Source organism: Crinia signifera, chromosome 1 (assembly GCF_055691185.1).
Source record: "Crinia signifera chromosome 1, ASM5569118v1, whole genome shotgun sequence".
In the NCBI taxonomy this organism is placed as follows: Eukaryota; Metazoa; Chordata; class Amphibia; order Anura; family Myobatrachidae; genus Crinia; species Crinia signifera.
The window spans coordinates 241,716,651-241,734,977 of NC_139217.1; the positions used below are offsets into that span (position 1 = coordinate 241,716,651).

Genomic DNA, 18,327 nt, shown 5'->3' on the forward strand with positions numbered 1-18,327 from the left:
GAACAGAGATCAGACGGGGTACATTTTTTAGAACAAGGACGACCACCTTCCCAAAGAGGAAGAGGTTTAGGAACCATCAGAGGAGGGGCGGTTGGAAGAAAAGTAGGCCGGCCCCGGAAATATCAAATCTAATCTTTAACTTATCTTCCCATATCTTAACCGAAGCAGAAACATCGGTATTGGCTTTGGGAATGTCATTTGTACCGACATCCCGACACGATAAATTTGATCTGACTGTTGACAATTATAGATTCTGTAGGAAACTGAGATTAAGGGAACATTTTACCCCGACTACAACTGATATGAACACTTCTAAATGTACTAAACCCAGTACCTTTGATCCTGCATCCCGTAATGAGAGTATTAAAACATTTTCACGGATGTTCATGTACGAGATGAACAGGGGCTGGCTGGCAACTTTTAGCCCAGGGGGCAAGTCCCGAGCACTGGCCCATAACCCCCCCCCCCCCCCAGGAAAAATAAAATATTGCCGAAAGTGGGCAGAGAATAAGAGGGCGAGGGCTGAGTTACGATCGCAATGCGTGATCAGCCCAAAAAAAAAAAAATCAAACATTTGCTCCATCAGAGGTGAGGGGGGTGGGGGCTGCTAAGGGCTGGGTAACCCCCACTCCCCCTGTATAATAATAATAATAATAATAATAATAATAACAGGACACCACAGGGTGCTCCCCTGCATAATACCAGGACACCACAGGCTGCTCCACCTGCATAATAACAAGACACCACAGGCTGCTCTTCCTGCATAATAAGAGGACACCACAGGCTGCTCCCCCTGCATAATACCAGGACAACACAGGCTGCTCCCCCTGCATAACATCAAGACACCACAGGCTGCTCCCCCTGCATATTAACAGGAGGACACCACAGGATGTATATGGCAGACATATTATATGACCACTGTCAGCATCACACAGGATGGAGCCGCGCTCACACTCTTCCTCTGCGGAGTGTTACACAGCACCCAGACTCAAAGCAACAGCAGCCCCCCAACCACTCCTGGGCCTGCCTCCCCAGCACAGTCCCCACTCTCCACCAGTCCCCGCTCTCCTATCCACAGCCTTACCTATCGCTATCAGCCTCCTCCGCATCCAGCACTCACTGGCTAGGGACAGCCCCTTTGCGGTGGCTGTCCGGCTGTAGTGCTTCATTTCTCCCCAGTCACCTCCTCCTCGCCGGCTCCCGCTTCTCTGCCTTTTCCTGCGCCCGCCCCGACTCCTAAACTCCACTCGTCAGACGCAGGGGTGGACAGACTAAATGTCATGTGCACTGAGGACATGTCCTCAGTGCCGGGGGCCGGCGGCCATTTTCTCATAGCCGCGGCCATGTTCTTATAGCCGCGGCCAGCGCTGGACGGCTGGAGGAGGAGGTAAACAATGTGCAGGATCACCAGATGGTGATCCAGCACGTCGGCCCGCAGCTAGCAATTGGTTAAGCGGCCCGGGGGGCACATGGCACCCTGCCCCCCGGCCCAGCCCGCCTCTGGAGATGAATGACCCGATGTGTGACAAACCCCTGTTTTATAACCTTACTCTGGAACAGAGACAAGCGTTACAGACATTACGGGACAATCTTGACATTGTGGTCCGCCCAGCAGATAAGGGTGGGGCCATAGTGATTCAAGATTGGACCGATTATGATACTGAGATACGGAGACAATTATCTGATGCAGGGACCTACACCAGATTGAACTCCAATCCCACACTGAATATAAAAAAAAACCATTGATGAAATCCTTATGGGAGCGGTAACTACGGGGTTGATCAATGACAAAACCTACAATTATCTGAAGGTTGATTACCCAATCACCCCGATTTTATATACCCTACCTAAGGTACACAAGCGACTTGACCATCCACCAGGCCGACCAATAATTTCGGCTAGGGGGTCCTTATTGCAGCCCCTAGCCATTTTTGTTGATCAATATCTTCAACCTGCTGTAATACAGACCCCCAGCTATGTGAGAGACACTGAGGATTTCTTAGCAAAAATCTCAGACTTGGATTCCATACCATCTAGTAGCCTGTTGGCTACGATGGATGTTCAATCATTGTATACTGTGATTCCACATGCAGCAGGTATACAAGAGGTACACAATGTTCTACACGAGTTAGGTCAGACCTCTCCACCCATTGGTTTCCTGATTGCACTTATCGAAGTGATCCTAACTAAGAACTATTTTATGTACAATTCAAAGTACTACGCCCAGTGCAATGGGACTGCGATGGGCAGCAACCTCGCACCGGCGTATGCTAATATCTTTATGGCAGCCTTTGAAAAGAAATACATTTATACACGATATGGGGCCAATATTGTTAAATTCTTCAGATTTATTGACGATATATTCATACTGTGGTCTGGTACCAAGGATGATTTCGTATTAATGGTTTCTGAATTAAATGCATTGAATGAACCTATTAAATTTACGTTTGACATCGATCATGAAAAAATGAACTTTCTGGATGTCACTCTATTCAAAGATGGCGATAAATTGGGGGCCACCTTATACAAAAAAGAGACTGATCGGAATACCCTACTACAGGCTTCCAGTCAACATCCCCCCACTTTAAAGGAAAGTTTACCTGTATCCCAATTTCTACGAGTGCTACGGATCAATACATCTCCAGAACGAGCTGCTACACAGATTGAAGAGATGAGATCTAGGTTCATGGAGAGAGGGTACTCTACCACTTGCATTGACAGGTGCTTGGCAAAAGCACAGACTAAACATGCTACTTCTCAAATCAACGCACAAGACCAGAAGGATCGGATGACCGTTGTGAGTACATTTGATCATACATCTAAGAGGTCCAACCAAGTAATGAAGAGATATTGGCCAATCCTGAAGACAGATCGTGCATTGAAGCTCACACACACACCTCCACCGATGTGTGCATATAGGAGGGGTCCAAACATTAAACAGCTCCTCATGCGACCGCTGGCACAACCAGTCACCACGTCAGAGCCCTGGTTAAGAAGCGGGAAGGTAGGATGCTTTAAATGTCCATCATGCACTACGTGTAGTGCGATGCTTACGGGGGCATCATTTCCACATCCACAGTCCGGAAAAAAGATGAAGATTCATCATAAATTAACGTGTACAATGGACCACGTGATATATTTTCTCGTGTGTCCATGTGGATTATACTACATAGGCATGACTACGAGAAATTTTCGTGAACGTATGGCAAACCATAGACTTTCGATAAGAACAGCATTAACATCGGGTAAAACGGATAAACCTGTAGCCAGACATTTTTTAAACTCGAAACATCAAGTATCCTCATTACGATGTATGCTTATCGATCACGTTCCAAAGCCAATACGTGGTGGAAATAGAGAACTGATTCTGAAGAAAAAAGAAGCCAGATGGATACACAACCTGAATACGATTCACCCCTTCGGATTGAATGAAAACAATCCGTTGAATATATTTTTACAGTAATGGTGTTGTGTGTCTATGACCATGGGTGTTGGTGGCATCTGCGATGTATCGTCTATCTCGATCAAGTAGATGGACTGGGCGCTCCATCGCAGATGACACTTATTTTAAATTAACGCTTTGTTTGTGTTTTTGTGTTTATTATGTATTAATTGATTGGAGCCAGACCTGAGTCTCTATATACGTTGGCATATATTCTAAAAGTGTTTCTTTATAAATTATATAGTATACCATAGTCACGGCACGTCTAACATGCTACGCATATACAGTCTGCCACACGGAGGTCTTGTAACACGCTAATGTAACAGAGTAATATTATTTAACACCGCCACGTCTGGTTTGATATTGCCATGGATCCCGGGCACCACCGTACATCACGGCATGGACTCGGTTTGAGCCGGGCAGAACCAGAAACAAGGACCTATGTTTTAGGTACACTGTAGAGATAGGTGGCCTACATGTGACCCCCCCGGGTGCAGCAGTCGACATCTGTTAGCCTCGGGGATGCAGGACCATTTGGCACCAGTTTAGTAATTTTGATATACGTATCTGCACATTGGTCGGGAGCTGGAACGCAGCTGACCCGCACACGTCCGGGAGCAAACCCGGATATAATGTATTGACACGCTAGTGACCCGCAAGCCGGAGACGCGTGGATGGAACGGCGTCTTACAATTTACTAGTGGCGGGCACTCTAGCTTGTTCTGTGACGATAAGCCCTCAGATAACCTTTTTAGATATCAAGACGAGTGTATGTTGGCTAGACTGGTATGTGGTATAATACGGCCGATTGACATTTCTAACACCATGATTGGTTAATGCCTTGAGCAATTTGATTGGCCGTGGTATATATAGAGCTTTGGTAGGGCTCAGTCTATACTTGACTCCAGGGGCGGATTGGCCATTATATTTACCGGGAACTTTCCCGGGAGGCCGCTGCTACTGAGGCCGAATTAGCCAGCAGGGGCAGCACTGAGCACAAATTACAGCTGAGCAGAGCTCAGTGCGGGGCCTGCACGCTAATCGTCACAGCCGGCCACCGCAGGGTTGTGGAGCTGCTGCCAGTCAGAGACAGGAAGTGTGTGGATGGGAGGAGCAGGGGAGTCAGCAGCAGCCAGGGCTTTCGAGGTTGGCCACGCCCACCACACTCCGTGCAACGTGCATCAGCCTGCTGCTCTCCCTGCTCTGTCCTGTCACCCGGCTGCTTCCCCCACCACCACACAGACTGCTCCCACCACCCTGCAGGGTCCCTGCACTCCCATGGAAGGAGCAACACAGGCAAGTGCTTGGGAGTGGGTCTGTGATATGAGTGAGTAACTGTGAGCACATGGTGTAATGTGTTTGTGTGGGGGGTGGGCTGTGTATATAATGTATTGTGTAATGTGTTTGTGTGGGGGGAGGGGGCTGTGTATAATGTATTGTGTAATGTGTTTGTGTGGGGGGAGGGGGCTGTGTATAATGTAATGTGTTTGTGTGGGGGGAGGGGGCTGTGTATAATGTATTGTGTAATGTGTTTGTGGGGGGGGAGGGGGCTGTGTATAATGTAATGTGTTTGTGTGGGGGGAGGGGGCTGTGTATAATGTATTGTGTAATGTGTTTGTGTGGGGGGAGGGGGCTGTGTATAATGTAATGTGTTTGTGTGGGGGGAGGGGGCTGTGTATAATGTATTGTGTAATGTGTTTGTGTGGGGGGAGGGGGCTGTGTATAATGTAATGTGTTTGTGTGGGGGCTGTGTATAATGTATTGTGTAATGTGTTTGTGTGGGGGGAGGGGGCTGTGTATAATGTATTGTGTAATGTGTTTGTGTGGGGGGAGGGGGCTGTGTATAATGTATTGTGTAATGTGTTTGTGTGGGGGGAGGGGGCTGTGTATAATGTATTGTGTAATGTGTTTGTGTGGGGGGAGGGGGCTGTGTATAATGCAATAAAGAGTGGACTGTTTATAATGTAGTATGGGTTGAGCTGTGTATAATGTAATATTGGGGTGTGTATAATGTAATAATGTGCTGTGTGTTATATGGCGTGGCTGTGTATAATAGACTATGGGCCTGATTCAGACCTGTTCACTGGGTTGCATATATTTGCAGCCTAGCGAGCAGGTAGACGCGATCCAACATCACGCCAACCCCCCCCCCCCTCTGCGTGTGAATCCCCGCATTAGCATGAAAGTGGATATGTACATTTACACATCACCTCGCATGTGGGAGAGAAATCCCTCGATGGTCGCTCCCCATGAAATGATTTATTTTCCCCTTCTACTGACTGACTCATCCTGGCCGAATTCAGGGCGAGAGCTGATGTCAATCGTCTGCCCGAAGCAGGCATAGTCACTCTTGCGTTCACAGGGTTACGTCCAGCGGTTTTATTGGCACACCCATAAAACACTGGGCTTTCCCCTGCTAGTGCCCTGTGTCCTCCAATACTGGAGCGAACGCCCCAGCGAGTGTGAAAGTCAGCGAAGGCATTCTACCAGGGGGGTTGCACATGCGCAGACTCCCGCCTCATTGGTGCTGCAATTCTACTAGCGCCTGGAATCTCCCTGAAACTGGTTTTCAAAAGTAGGCAAGCATGGTGTGACGTCCATTGCCCCTCCTCCTTGAGGATCCTCTGCGCCGCCCATCGCCATTGATCACTAAAATACAAATATGAGAACAGAGGCCGCCAACGCCGCACCCTTTGCACTAATAATGTCTGTGGCTCTGAGTCCTGGAGAACAGCTGACGGGAGGAGGCAAAGCCACAGACAATATTAGTGCACTGGGTGCGGCGTCGGCGGCCGCCGATCGAGGACCTGGCGGTACTGTTCTCATATTTTTTAGTTTATAATCAGGCCAGGCCACCACCAGGGTCACTCACAGGGTGGAATATATTTTAAACAAGAGAGGACAGAGGGTGGAAGGAGGCAGGGCCACTTCACAGGGCAGGTCAGGCACTAGTAGGCACTGTTCACCGGGCTTGGGAGTGTAAGGAGACCTGTACTATTTAAGTCCCGAACGGATCTGTTAAATGGACCATGTATGGGCAGCTTTAGCAGCGCTACTACTGTCGGCAACGTGTGGGCATTAGGTATAAGAAGCGCTACTACTGTCAGCAACTGGTGTGGGCATTAAGTAAAAGCAGCGCTACTACTGTCAGCAAATGGAGTGGGCATTGGGTATAAGCATGGATACTACTGTCGGCAACTGGTGTGGGCATATGTATAGGCAGTGCTACTAATGTCAGCAACTGGTGTGGGCATTACGTATAATCAGCCCTAATACTTTCTGCAACTGCTGTGGGCATTACGTATAATCAGCCCTAATACTTTCTGCAACTGGTGTGGGCATTACGTATAGTCAGCTCTACTACTGAGGGCAACAGTGGGTATTATGTATAAGCAACACTACTACTGTGGCCAATAGTGGGCATTATGTTTAAGAGGCACAACTACTGTGGACATAATATGTGTGACTGTGGACATAATATGTGTGTGTGTGTGTGTGTAAGGGTTCTACTACTCTGGGCATAATATGTATAAGCAGCGCAACTACTGTGGACATTTTTTGTAATGGGCACTACTGTGAAGCGTAATGTGAGTAAGGGGCTCTAGGTGCTGTAAAGGGCAATAACTAGGTGTGTGCCAGTGGTGCCTTGCCCATTTGCACTGTGGGTACATCATGTGGTCCAGCAGCTGCAGTTATTGATTGCCTGTTGGACCAAAAGCTCTGATTGGCTCAAAACCTGGCGCCATATTTGAAAATCAATTCAGTGCCTCTGCAGGCTCTGCTGGGCTCAGGGCTAGACAGGACTGGATTACACAGTGAGCAGTACTGAAGGCATACTGCAATGGGCACTTCTCTGGGCATTGTGTAAGGGGAACTACTGGTGGCATTATGTGTATAAGCAGTAGTACTTGGGACATTATGCACAGCATAATGTCATATGGGCATTAAAGTGTGCAGCATATTGTGTAAGGGGAATTATAGTGTGTGGCACAAAGTGTAATGGGCATTATGTTGTGTGGCATAACTTGTAAGCACATCACAATATGTGGCATAATGTGAAATTGGCAGTAATGTGTGACATAATGTGTTATTGGCATTACCACGTGTGCCATAATGTATAATGGGCATACTGGTACAATTTTTTTTTCACTTTATTGAAACTTTTTATAAGCATCTCCATGTCATATTGCTTATATACCAATTCCACCTTTGATTGTACACCCGATGCAGCTAGCGATCAACCTGATTGACCAAAACTCCCACTCCGGACTCTGAGAACCACACATAACGGAGGGATGATGATACAGAGGTTTGGAACTTGAGTGAAGCGCATACTTCCGGGTATAGTGCTCTCCATGGAACCACCTATGGAACGCATCCTTCTGGTTACTATGCGTCCCAGTGACTTGAGCCGTAGAGACGGAAGTGACGTCATCAGGCTGGACATCGGCGCAACATCGGCGAAACGCTGCACCAGGTGAGTGTGATCTTCACTGTTTTAAGCCCTATTTAAAGCAGCTTTTACACTTTGTTATTACTGACAAAAAATCTGATAAAGATTTGAAACGTTGGAATCTACCACAGTTTGGTCGGTACTTGTGTATTATCACAGCGCCCAAGATTTTCATCGCAGGGCATCTCATGCGATGCGATCCGATTTTTAATTGTATGGATATGGCATGCAATTTTTTTATTGAACAAGCACCCTGATGGGTACTTACTATGTTAAATGCACCCCCATTGTCAACGCCACCCCTACTATCAACGCCAACCCGAAGCATGGCGAGCGCAGCGGTACGCATCCTCCGACCTTTTCATACCCCCACTATCCACGTCGGCGTGGAGTTGATTTTAGATAGTGTGGCGAGCCACCGAGCCCGAATCGTGGTGAACACAGCGAGCCCGGCGAGGGGCGTGGATTACTTCACATGTATTCTGCGTCCGCTCGCCACGCTTCAGGCCCGCTGCGCTCGCCACACTATTTGAAATCATCTCCACGCTGACATGGATAGTGGGGGGTATAAAAAGGTCGGAGGATGCGTACCATTTTAAAGGTCGGAGGATGCGTGCCATTTTAAAGGTCGGAGGATGCGTGCCATTTTAACGGCATGTGATGCTATGCAATATTTTATTGTACTGTGCGGGTGTTTTGACCCGAAAATCGCATTGCATCGCATACCACTAATTAAGGTATGCAATGCGATGGGCTCCGTGATAATACACAAGTACCGTTTGGTCTATTTATTTACTGACAAACTGGTTGAGTGCTTCCTGCTCCATATTGACTATTTTCAACAGACAAACAGCCTGGGAAAGGCACCGGGGCATGATTTCTGTCAAAAAAGGAGTGCCGGCCATATATATTTCGTCCTCATATATGCGGCCACAGCTTATGCTACAGATCTTACGTAGGACTCTAGGCGTACTATGTCACTACCCTGGGTCCACGCCACTACCCTCCTGTGTCTATTACCTTTAGAAAAGTTGTGGCAAGTGAAGGTGATCTAGTCAGATCACTTAGAAAAGGGTCTGAAATCGCCCCATGTGTACGCCCCTTAGGGGCTTTAGGAGGTGAGCTCATGAACATGTTCCCCCTTCCTGAGAGGTGCTCTCCCTCCTCCCATTATTCAGAATTATACATGGGCTGAAAACTTCATATACATATTTTTTAAGTGTATGTATTCAAAGTAATCAGCCTTGTTTCCTGCAGTGTCCATGGCTGAATTGCTTGGGCGGCGCAACACTAGTGATTAGGTAGAAACACGTGCAGCTTCAAGTTTGACAGGTATACTGATGTAGTAACCCCGCCTACTGTTATGCTGGACACGCCCATTTTGGTTTGGTGCCACCCACATGAGGCCGCTTCCAGAAATTTTCCAGGGCCACTTTTGGTCCCCAATCCGCCCCTGCTTGACTCTCTTTGGTGACGCATCTTTGTGCTGATCTCTGTCTTGAAAAAGGCCCTTCGGGGTCGAAACGTCGACATAATATGCTGACTCCAGTCGATTAACTACAATAAATTTGTTCGTGTGCAACTAGTGGTGAGTGCCCTCTCTAATGACTTGCATTGGAACTTGTGTATATATCTGGAATTGAGATTCCTTAAGGAGCACCCCCCTGCTGATTTCCCCTGGATTGGAGTGCGGATCCCCCAACCTGTATATACATATATATATATATATATATATATATATATATATATATATATATATATATATATATGTCCAGTCCAGTGGTACTGCCATTAAAGTCCAGTAATGCTGACATTAAAGTCCACTGATATTGCCTTTAAAGTCCAGTGATGCTGCTGCAGTTGCAGTCCAAAGATAGTGCTATATACTGTTTAAGTCCAGTCCAGTGGTACTGCCATTAAAGTCCAATGAGACTGCCATTAAAGTACAGTGGTAATGCTGTTAAATTCCAGGCCAGTGATACTGCTGTTAAAGTCCAGTGGTACTGCCGTTAAAGTTCAGTGATACTGCCATCAAAGTCCAGTTATACTGATTCATAAATTCAGTCCAGTGGTACTACCGATAAAGTCCATTGGTACTGCCATTCAAGTGGGGGATTGGAGGGTCTGTTGCACAAGATTAGGAGACTCAAAATATTAGATATGGTTGGCCCCCTATGATGTGATTAATTGAGACATGTCAGTAGATCACAGGGGTGTACTACCATGGACAAAAAAATGTTAACAATTTATTGTTAGGAAAGAAAAAGGTTTGTCTTTAATGGTGCACCAGTTTACAGGAAAAAAGTAATAAAAAATACCTTTTATTGTTTTAATTAAAAAAACTGTGAAATATGACAAACAACATATAACATAGTACATAGTTACATACAGATGGGGCCGGGCTCTTCTTTGCTGGCGAATCGCCAGAACGTCACCACTGGTGATCCACCAGCAGCATCGGCCCGCCATCTGACTGAGAAGTGCGTGCGTCTCATGCGCACGCGCGTTTCACTCTCCGTCGGCGGGGCGACGGGAACCCTGTCCGTCTCCACTTCAGGGAGACGGACAGGGTTGGGGGGGGGGGGTGTGGGCAGGCGGCGGGGACCCAGGGTGACAAGCCGGCGGTCACCCGGGGGGAAGCGCTGGAAGCGGGACGCACACGCCTCTCGTGCGCGCGCGTCCCCTCTGCAAAGATGAGCCATGCCCCATCTGTAGTTACATAGTAGGTGAGGCTGAATAAAGACTTGCGTCCATCTAGTTCAACATATGTTTATAGTAGCTTATCCCTTGTTGTATAGTATGTTCTGATATTTTAAAGACCTGTTATTTATTCGTACCCATGGATGTTTTTAACCAATAAATGTTTATCCAACCTTATTTTAAACGTATTGATAGTGTCTGCCGACACCACTTCTCCAGGAAGAGAGTTCCAAAGTTTGACTGCTCTGACTGCAAAGAAATTTTTTCTTCTAGATCAGCGGTTCCCAACCCATGGTACGCGTACCACCGGGGGTACGCGCTGTTCTTTTAGGGGGTAGGCAATGCAGATGCTGGTAATGGCGGCTGCGTGACCCGGCACATGCGCAGGACGCCGGGTCACGCCGCCGCGGCTGGAAGGATGGATGGCAGTAGTCAGACGGGTTGCTGGGGGTATGGGGCGCTCGCTTCTGAGCCTGAGGGGAGGAGAGTGCATTGCGCTGTAATTTTTTCCTGATATATGGATTAAAAACCCTTTGCTGGAAAGATTGAAGCCCTGGTGAGTGCCATTTCTTCTATTTGGACTATATATATATATATATATATATATATATATATATATATACACGTGGGTACAGAATGAGGCCACTCTCCAGACTGAAGACATTTTCAAATACTGCTTTTTATTTATTTACGCGGCCACACCATTTGGTCAACGTTTCGGCTCTTGGTTTGAGCCTTTGTCAAGACTTGTGAACAGCCATCAGTGCATACATCTCATGAAATAGACACCTATAGTGGTATACATAAAAATACAAATATATAAGTATCAGTCATCAAGGGATATGATAAATAAATAACTTATTCAGTTACTACAAATAGGCAGACAAGATTCATAACAGGGAGATCCATAATAGAGTCTACCCCTTTCAAAAGCTTAATATTAGCATTACATATAAATCAATGGAGTATTCAGAGTATTCAGAGCTAAATAGGTCCTATAGCAAACACACATTATCCCTGTTCAACTATCCATAGCCAATAAAGTGCAGTGCATATCAAGTATAACAAAAGGACAATGTGAAACATAAATAGGCCTCATAAATCGGTCAGAGCTAGAGGCTTACCTTGAGATGAGAAGTGACAAGGTGTACGCCATTTGCCGCGTGTTGGAAGTGGCGTGTGTGCTGACAAACAGCCTTCTGTATTTGTTTGCACAGGTGGAACGCATCGCGCTCCCTCTGTGAAACGCATAGTCCTATTTCCGTCTAGAACTTCCTGTCACGCGGACACAACTCCGGTCACGTGACTTCTCTACGCTTTTGGTGCTCTCGTTAAACACCTAGATAACTAAGCGGTTGTCTAGATTCCTAGGTATTTTGCATCCGATGGTGTGGGGTACTTAACATATGTTCCCTTGATTTGTTAATTTTGGTGATTGAAGAAGTTTGCACGGAGTTAGCAAAAATAAGAAATGAAATTCAAATGTATAATACTGAGCATTTAGCTGCACTGAAGAATTATAAAAAGGAGGACTGGTTACCAAGACTACAGACCCAGATTGACAAATTTTAAGCTGAGTTAATTTTGTTTAAACAAAAAAAACTTGAGAGTGTAGACATGGATTACAAACACCACGGGGTCTACCGATGGTTATCCGGTGAAACAGTACGACCTAGTTTCACTGGTAATAGGCGACAGGGTCGCACTAGAGGTGATCAATCTGGTTCTGGCAGTCGGTACTCGTCATCCTCTGATAGAGATTTTTCTGGTAGTGAGAAACCACCGTCTGGGGCTTTTTTAGGCGCAGGCACAAGATCAAGGATAAATGCAATAGGAGACCCCACCCAAGAAAGGGGAGGATTGCAAGGAAAGAACAAAAACAAAAAGGGACCAAAAGGGAATTGATATTTAATTTATCTGCTCACCAGCTTTCTGAGGCTGAGGAATCCCTTCTGTCAAAGGGTATGTCTTTCATACCAACAAATAAAATGGACCCATTTAAATGGTCTGTTGACCTACATAAAATTGGGAGAAAACTAAGATTGAGAGAATTCTTTGACAATAGGGATTCCCATCCTCCAATTTCACCTAATACTTTATTCAAGAATAGAAGCACGTTTGACCCTCCATCAAATAACATCAGTATTAAAAATTTCCTGAGAATGGTTAATCATGAAGTCTTGGGGGAGAATGATAAGAATGTATCGTATGATAATTTGACTAGGGCCGAAAGAATAGCTCTGCGTGACTTAAAAAACAATACGGCGATTACTATACGTAATGCCGATAAGGGTGGTGCAGTGGTTCTTTTAGATTCGATAAAATACGACGCAGAAGTCAGAAAACAGCTATCTGACTCTCATACTTATTTGAATCTGGGTTTTAATCCTATGCCTAGAATCAAAAGAGAAGTTGATGCGGTAATTAAGATAGGACATACACAGTCCTGGATAGATGATAACATTCGTGATTCTCTAACTGTCGAATACCCATTGTGCCCTTTAATTTACTTGTTGCCAAAAGTGCACAAATCGTTGGTTGACCCTCCGGGGCGACCAATAATTTCTGCAAGAGGATCTACACTACAGCCTATAGCCCAGTTTCTTGATTATTTTTTGCAGCCTTTTGTTACCGAAGACAGAAGTTATCTCCGTGATACAGGCCACCTCTTGAAAGATATTGGAGAACTAATCGATATCCCAGATACTTGTAAATTGGCATCACTTGATGTCTGTTCGTTGTATACAGTTAATCCCCATGATATGGGGATTCAGGCTGTTGAAGAAAAAATGCTGAAAGGCCCCTATAGCGGCCCGCCAGTTGGATTTATGATGGAATTATTGAGCATGGTATTGAAAATGAGAACATTTTGTCCAGATATGAATCCCAGATTTTATACTATAAGAGGTTTATCGATGATATACTTTTGCTATGGAGGGGGAGTGATCAATCCTTCCATGATATGGTTGGGCACTTGAACGCCCTGGAACACCCAATCAGATTTACATCTGAAATTAATAATTCATCGTTAAACTTCTTAGATGTTACTTTATTCAAAAAAGATGGTAAACTTGGTTATACATTGTATCAGAAACCCACAGACCGAAACACCATGCAGTGGGCAACAAGCCACCACCCAGAAACTCTTAAATCTAAATTGCCCATATCTCAATTTTTGCGTATATTACGGAACAATTCAGATCCTACAAAAGCTGAAGAACAAATAGTGGAATGCCAACAGAGATTTAAAGAACGTGGGTACAGGAGGCAGGACGTTGACAATTGCCTGAAGAAAGCTAGGAAGAAATTTTGACTTCAAAATGTCAAGGGTATTCAAAAAAGGAGCACGCCCAGTATGGTATTGAGTGCCCCATGTGATACAGCTTTGAAAAAAGTCCAAAAAGGCATCAAGAAAAATTGGCATATTTTTGCTTCCGATCCTGCTTTTTCAAGAATGGATAAAAGACCTCCATTATTGAGTGTCAGACGGGGTCATAACCTCAAGGATTACCTCCTGCGACCTAATATGCCCATATCTCCAGTAAAATCTAAACCAACTTGGCTATCTCAGCAGGTTGGTTGCTTCAAATGTTTGGGGTGTACAACCTGCAGAGCCCTGATTACAGGCCGATCTTTCAATCATCCACATAGTGGCAAAAAAAATTCCATTATGTCATCGTTTAACATGCATGATGGATCATGTCATTTACTTCTAAAGTGCCCATGCGGATATTTATAAAAACGAAAAACGATTAGAACTTTCCGTGAGATAGTGACGCAACACAGATCTTCAATAAGATTAGCTTACAAAACTGGAGCATCTGATAAGCCTGTGGCAGTCCATTTTGTTAAAGAAAACCATCAGATATCAGCTTTACAATACATGATTATTGACTGGGAACCCCCATCTGAAAGGGGGGGTGACCGTGGACGGGCCCTCCTCCAGAGGGAGGGCTAGGTGGATTGCTAAACTCGACACAATAGCACCAAAAGGCTTGAATGAAAGCAAATTCACTTGCAGTGTTTCTGTGATCATATCTGTTTAATTGTGACATAAATTATACAATGTTACAGATAAAATTGACTGGGTAAACCAAGCGGCCACACACCTGATGTTTTGTTATATGTCTTTAAATGTATCCTCAAATTTTTTATATTAATGTATGTATTATATGTATGTATTTGTTTTAATAGGTATCTAGTCAAAAAGATTGATGTATTTTGCGGATAATGTGAAACATACCTTGGGTTCCTATAATTGTGTCAGACATGCCAGAGTGATAACGTCATATGAAGTTTTTTATTTTTAATCAAAGTAATATGAACTTATGTGAATATCCAATAGTCCCCACCTAAAGTATATATGTCGCTATGACTCGCCCTTTTATTAAATATATGTATAACATGAATAAGACATACTACCTAGGAATCTAGACAACCGCTTAGTTATCTAGGTGTTTAACGAGAGCACCAATAGCATCTAAGCGTAGAGAAGTCACGTGACCGGAGTTGTGTCCGCGTGACAGGAAGTTCTAGACGGAAATAGGACTATGCGTTTCACAGAGGGAGCGCGATGCGTTCCACCTGTGCAAACAAATACGGAAGGCTGTTTGTCAGCACACACGCCGCTTCCAACACGCGGTAAATGGCGTACACCTTGTCACTTCTCATCTTAAGGTAAGCCTCTGGCTCTGACCGATTTATGAGGCCTATTTATGTTTCACATTGGCCTTTTGTTATACTTGATATGCACTGCACTTTATTGGCTATGGATAGTTGGACAGGGATAACGTGTGTTTGCTATAGGACCTATTTGGCTCTGAATACTCTGAATACTCCATTGATTTATATGTAATGCTAATATTAAGCTTTTGAAAGGGGTAGACTCTATTATGGATCTCCCTGTTATGAATCTTGTCTGCCTATTTGTAGTAACTGAATAAGTTATTCATTTATCATATCCCTTCATGACTGATACTTATATATTTGTATTTTTATGTATATCACTATAGGTGTCTATTTCATGAGATGTATGCACTGATGGCTGTTCACAAGTCTTGACAAAGGCTCAAACCAAGAGCCGAAACGTTGACCAAATGGTGTGGCAGCGTAAATAAATAAAAAGCAGTATTTGAAAATTTCTTCAGTCTGGAGAGTGGCCTCATTCTGTACCCAAGTATATAAATTGTCTTTCTTTTGAGAGGATAACTGAGTGTACACCCCAGCTTTAATGGACTCAGCAGTGAGTGTCACCCGCAACCCCCGAATATATATATATATATATATATATATATATATATATAGGCAGGTAAGTATCAGAGATACAACGGGGCGCCACTTGAACGGAATTATATATATCCTGTGTACTTGCTAACACACGCCCTCCCGAACCGGCTCCGTAATTGGATTCACTGTTGCCATGACACCATGATACAGCAGACTGTTGTAACCAACTAGCAGTTCTGCTGTTTAAACACCGGTCTCTGATTGTCAGAGGCAGTGTTTACTGGGTACCTGGCAACAATACTGACGCTTCCCGCTGATGTCATCTTACGGTGCGGTGTTCAGGTGAGTTCTGACGCTGTGCTGATTGGGTAAGGGGCGTGTGGATGCACTGCCAGGTAACCTATTTAAGGTGTATCTTGTGTATTGTTCATTTGTATGTGTTCCTCCTGATGACGGGGAGACTGATCCCTGAAACGTTGAGGTAATAAAATTCGCTACCTTTTAAGAAGTCCTTGCAGTGCCGTTTTTGGAACCACGCCAGTGGAACCCAGGGCTTTATATATATATATATATATATATATATATACACAGTATATATATATATATATATATACACACACACACACACACACACATATATATATAAAAGAACAGACCAGAAGACACTCAAAAGGAACTTTAAAATAAAAATTAACTTAAAAAATTTATGAAAAGTACATTTTGTTCCAGGACAGGTTCAGGAACCCAGTTTGATTATGATTATGTCATATGTAATGAGAGATTAAGCAACTGAGTTCCTACTGTAAAATAACACTGCTACATTCCTCCCAACTTTCAAAGCAACCCCGGTGGGACCATCGCAATTTAGGGTCATGGCCTCGCAGAAAGGGGGCGTGACCTTCAAATCATGTCACTCCCACAAGATCATGCCCCCATTATGCTGCTGCAGCCCCTCTGCCTGAGGGAATAGATGCTGCGCGCATGCGTACAGCGTTTATTCACCGCTGCCCAGCGGGTGGGAGCGAGGACTCCCAACTGCCCCCTCCCGCCGCAGGACACTGCCAGCCTTCAGTGGGATGCGGGAGCATGCCGAAAAAATGTGACATTCCCTCGGAAAGGGCAAAAGTTGGGAGGTATGCTAATCCTCACATATAAGGCAATATTGTATTCTTAATCCAATATATTCTGCTACTTTACATGAATCCATCCCTCCTGCTGTCAGCTGCCCATTGTGTGTACAGTATCTGAAAGTAGGTGTGGGTAAAGGCGGCCATCCACTAGTGCGATATGGTTACTATTTATGTGATTCTGAAGCATTGCCACGATGGATTACATAAAGAGTGACACATCGCATGTCATGAACCTGCGATTGTGATGTGAGGTGCATTCCCGTGCACCTCGCATCTCAGTTGCAGATCCTATGGGCTGCCATGAATATTCAAGGTAGTCCAAAATACTTGCTAAAATCGCATAAGATACATTGTGTGCAAAAGGACTGCATACAATGGGCCAGATGCACTAAGCTTCAAAAGTGAGAAAATGGAGAGTGATAAAAAGCTAGCCAATCAGCTCCCACCTGCCATGTCACAGGCTGTGTTTGAAAAATGTCAGCTGGTTTATTGTTCATCACTCTCTATTTTATCACTTTTGTAGCTTAGTGCATCTGGCCCAATGTATGTTATGCGATCGTGTCACCTGGCAACTGCCGGGAGAGTTGGTGGGGTATTGCATGCAAGATATCGCATGTGATACCTCGCTCTAGTGGATGGGGAGTTAAAGGTCATGGATAATCAGGGTTTGACTGCTGAGAGTGAAAACTGGACTGACACGTAACTACTATGTACACAATGTGTACATACTATGTGTACAATGTTAGAGACCATCTATCAGCACTGCTGATGCATAAATCCTGGTCATATACCATTTTATAGACACCACTTTCAAATGCTTGTAAATTAATTTACAGTGTGTGGGTTGAGACGATTAAGGAGCGCTTGGTATACTGCATGCAGGCATCCTAAGGGAACAAGAATTGTTACATACCTTCAGTAGCATACTTGTGCTGCAGGCACTGGGTGCAATGAAGGAAGGAGGACTTTGTGCAGGAGATTCACATGTATTTAAAGTACAGCAATGCATAGTAACAAGTGCAGATGTGTAACCAGTTTCCAAGTAGAAAGACAGCACATTCCCCAGGTACTTTTCAGGCTCCTCAGTGAGCTCTCTTCAGCAAACATGATAATAGTGCTGCTCAGTCAGATGTACGGTTACACAGGCACTGGGAAAGAATTCCGGCCTCTTATCCAGTCACAATGACTCATCCAAAATTCATTACACAGTAAGAAGTGAGAGACTGCAATAACCCAACAAGCAGCAGCAAATATTATGCTGATACATGTCATGATTCATTCATTTAATTATCAGTAGGGATGTGCGAGATTGAATTGGGGGAATCCGAACTCCCCCACACCGAACTTGCTCTCTGAGCCTGTTTGGGTATTCCCAT

General features: G+C 44.8%; 1 protein-coding gene across 2 annotated transcripts in view; it reads right to left on the minus strand.

Annotated features, from left to right (window-relative positions):
* The window catches only part of LOC146027522 (kelch-like ECH-associated protein 1A), a 73,024-nt gene extending 54,943 nt beyond the window's left edge, over positions 1 to 18,081 (minus strand). For both annotated transcript variants that reach the window (XM_083158268.1, XM_083158267.1), the window contains exon 1: positions 17,865 to 18,081. The gene's annotated coding sequence lies outside the window, so the exon portion shown is untranslated. The remainder of the gene's footprint in view (positions 1 to 17,864) is intronic.
* Between the last annotated feature and the right edge of the window lie 246 nt (positions 18,082 to 18,327).